Source organism: Malus sylvestris, chromosome 12 (assembly GCF_916048215.2).
Source record: "Malus sylvestris chromosome 12, drMalSylv7.2, whole genome shotgun sequence".
Lineage (NCBI taxonomy): Eukaryota > Viridiplantae > Streptophyta > Magnoliopsida > Rosales > Rosaceae > Malus > Malus sylvestris.
The window spans coordinates 8,734,007-8,737,391 of record NC_062271.1 but is presented as its reverse complement, the minus strand read 5'-3'; the positions used below and the strand labels follow the sequence as shown (position 1 = coordinate 8,737,391).

General features: G+C 43.2%; 1 pseudogene; it reads left to right on the top strand.

The window, feature by feature from the left end:
- The first annotated feature begins 370 nt into the window (after nt 1-370).
- LOC126592119 (uncharacterized) lies at nt 371-2,959 on the top strand (annotated as a pseudogene).
- Nucleotides 2,960-3,385: the final 426 nt, after the last annotated feature.

The following is a 3,385-nucleotide window of genomic DNA, read 5'->3' as shown; positions in this document are numbered from 1 at the left end:
TGAAGATTTTCCATGTGGGGCTTTCTCATGGTTTGAATTTGAATTTTGAATATTAATAGCCATGTTGAACTATATATAAAAAGGATAAGTTTCCATTCTTTACCTTACCTTCATTTGCTCATCTTGTAGTGATTTTTGAAGACAGAGTGCTTTTTCCTTGAGAGGGATTCTAGCATTGCTTTGCTGCACCATCTTCAGGTTGGTAGTCTTCTCCACTACATTGGATGTTTTCCTTTTTGTTGAATTGTTGGAATGTTCATGTATTTTGTGAAGAACATAATGAACTGGATGAGCTGTTCTTCATGCCCTGTGAGCTTCCTTATGTTTTGATCCTTCATGTAGTGATAGAGTTTGTTTCTGTTTGTTGTAGATGTCGGAGTCTGGAAGTCTAAGTGATGAGGGCTCCCCTAGCTCGGGCTCTAGGTTTAAGCCTGCAATGTCGGGGTCTTCATGGCCTTTGTTAGAGTCTTGTACAAAAGAAACGTTGGATGATCCTCACAATTGTCAAACCTTAGCCAATATTGGTTCTTCCTCCATGTTAGTGGGTGAGGGGGTTGTTTGTGACGCCATACCCATATGTCGTTCTGATCCTCACAATTGTCAAACCTTAGCCGAGATTGGTTCTTCCTCCATACGAGTGGGTGAAGGGGTTGTTTGTGATGCAATACCCATATTTCGCTCTGAGTTCACAGCGGACCATTTAGAAAATAACTTGTTAGATAGCGAAAAGCAGCTTGAGGCCCTAAGGCAATCATGTAGTATCCCCCGTAGTGTAGGAATACGTTTGGTGCGTTGTGAAGAATTGCCTTCTGAGCCGCCCACGGGTCATGTTATGTTCTATACCCAGACATTAGTGACATTGGGGGTAAATTTACCTTTGCATCCGTGGTTGCAACGGATGCTGTCTTTTATTGGTTATGCACCGGGGCAACTCAACCCTGGTTTCTGGGATACCTTGATCGGGTTTTATATTATATGGATGGAGTGTGGATTAGGTGAACCTTCCTTCCATCAGTGGCGCTACTGTTATAAGATGCCCCCGGTGAAAGCATGTACGGGTTATGCTGAATGTGCATGTCAGAGTGAGAGATAGCGTGTTGTCTTTGATAAGAGAAAGTCGTACTGCACATGGAAGAAACGTTGGTGCTTTCTTTATAATGATTGGGAGCATGCTAAGGGTGTCACGCCTGAGCGACGTGTTCCTACTCATTTCCAGACTGTAGGTTGTAATGTATCAATTTTCTCATTATTTGCTATTGTTGTGATTTTCTCTTGCTTCTAAGATTTTTCTTCATGCAGTGACACGAGGCACCATCAAACTCTCCGGACAGGAGCTAGCTGATGTAGAGAAAGTGATGAGGGTGCCTAAAGAAGATAGACACTTGGGTAAGCTACGACCCTTGTTTCGAAAGTACGGTTTCCAACCCTTAGTTTCCGAGTGCCAGAGACGAGCGAGTAAGTTGTATCCTCACTTGATCCTTGTTCTTCCTTTTTTTTTTTTTTTTTTTTATATAGATATATAATGTGGTATTCCTTACTTTGATTTTCCTTGTTCAGTGGAGAAGGTAGGCAAGAAAGTGGAGACTAGCACCAAGAAAAGGAGAGTGCCCATGTTAGTTCCTTCAGAAGACATCCTGTTTCACAAGGAAGCTCGCAAGCACCGGGTGAGACCAATCATTAAAACTAAGTCTCGAGAAGAAGTCCTCAAGGTTGCTGCCTCGAAGAAAGCTGAAACTGAGGCCATTGGATGTGCTGCTGCCATAGTTGCCGGGGAAGATAGGCGATTGCTGCCTCCTCTTCCTACTATTAATCCCATCTTTCCCCCAGTTAGGGAACACATTGGGCAGGAAGGTGATCCTAGTTCTAGCAGCAAGGGTAAAGATAAAGAAGAGGTTGGCAGTGTCCCTTGGAAGGATTTGAAGGTTGCCATGCGGCCAAAGGACTTTGGGTATATCAACAATTACCTGGCAGGGCGTCGATTCACTTTCAATGAGCTCGGAGAGCCCTTAGCTAAAGATGAATCGGATTGCGACCGGATGTTGAAGCTGTCTTCATATGTGAGTGTTACTTTATCATTCCCTTGTTTTCTCCTCTTTATTAGCATTATTTTAGTAGTGATGATCGTCTTGTCATGCAGGTCATGGCTGAGTATCACGACAGACTGCGAGAGGCTGAACGGTGCAAGGTGAAATTGAAAGAGAATAAGCAGCTTGTGAGTGATGCCAGGAAGACGAGCAAAGCTTTAGCTGAGGCCATCCAAGTCAAGGATCAACATTTTGAGAGTTTGAAGAGGCGGAATGGTGAGAACTTGAGACTCAAGGTACAGTTGGAGGAGACTAAGAAACAGTTGGAGACAACTATGCTCGAGGTTTCCAAGGTTAAAGGGGAGTTGGATAGTGCCTTGGTTGAAGTTTCTGAGCTGAAGAATAGGATCCCGACTGAGAATGAAGCTGATGTGAAGGAGTTCTTGGGTTCCCAGGCCTTTCTCCATGTCCTTAGACCTCGCTGTATCCGGGAAGTTCATTTTGAAAAAAGAAAGTGGATGGCTGTCCTTGATCGTTATGATGATGGAAGCGTTCTTCGAAAATACCGTGAAGAAATAGATGAACATCATCGAAAAGGTGAAACCTTCGACCTTGCAGTTTATTATAGCAGTGCAGATGAGTCTGGCGATGAGGCTAGTGCTGATGAGCAGAGTCATCAGGGTGATGACGAGTTTGGAGATGCAGAAAATGGTGGTAGGACTCAGAGTGATATGATCAGGGGTTCAACCTCAGATGAGGATGACTAGACGTGCTTTCATTTTCTGCATGTACTCTACCTGCACTAGTTTGTTGTTTGTATGGCATGTGCCATGTTATAAGCTTGAGGGTTTTTTTTTTTTTTTTTTTTGTATGTTTATGAGTGTTTGCATTATCAAGCAAGTGTTTGTATTATCAAGCTTCAAGTGTTCGTATTATCAAGTTTCAAGTGTTTGCCCTATCATTGATGAATGTTTGGCTATGTTTGCATAGATCCTTTGTATAGTCTTGTTGACATATACTTAGATTTTATTTTGTATTGGAAACATGTGCGTTGAAGCTTCAACACTTGAGTGTTTCATTGCTCAGAATGTAAAAGAGTTTAGGGCCGAGTTGGCTAAATCACCTCTTTATTGAATTCATACCAAATGGTCTTTGTTACATAGGATGCCGAACGGCTGTAGCTTAACACTTGTACAATGTGAGTCTATTTGTAATATACTTCAAGTGGTCAGCATTCCATGGATGGCCAAGGGTCTTGTCGTCGGAGCTTCTGAGCTTGTAGGAGCCAGGGCGGCTGATGCCGACGATCTCGAACGGTCCGTCCCAATTAGGACTGAGTGTTCCTTCACTCGGGACTCTAT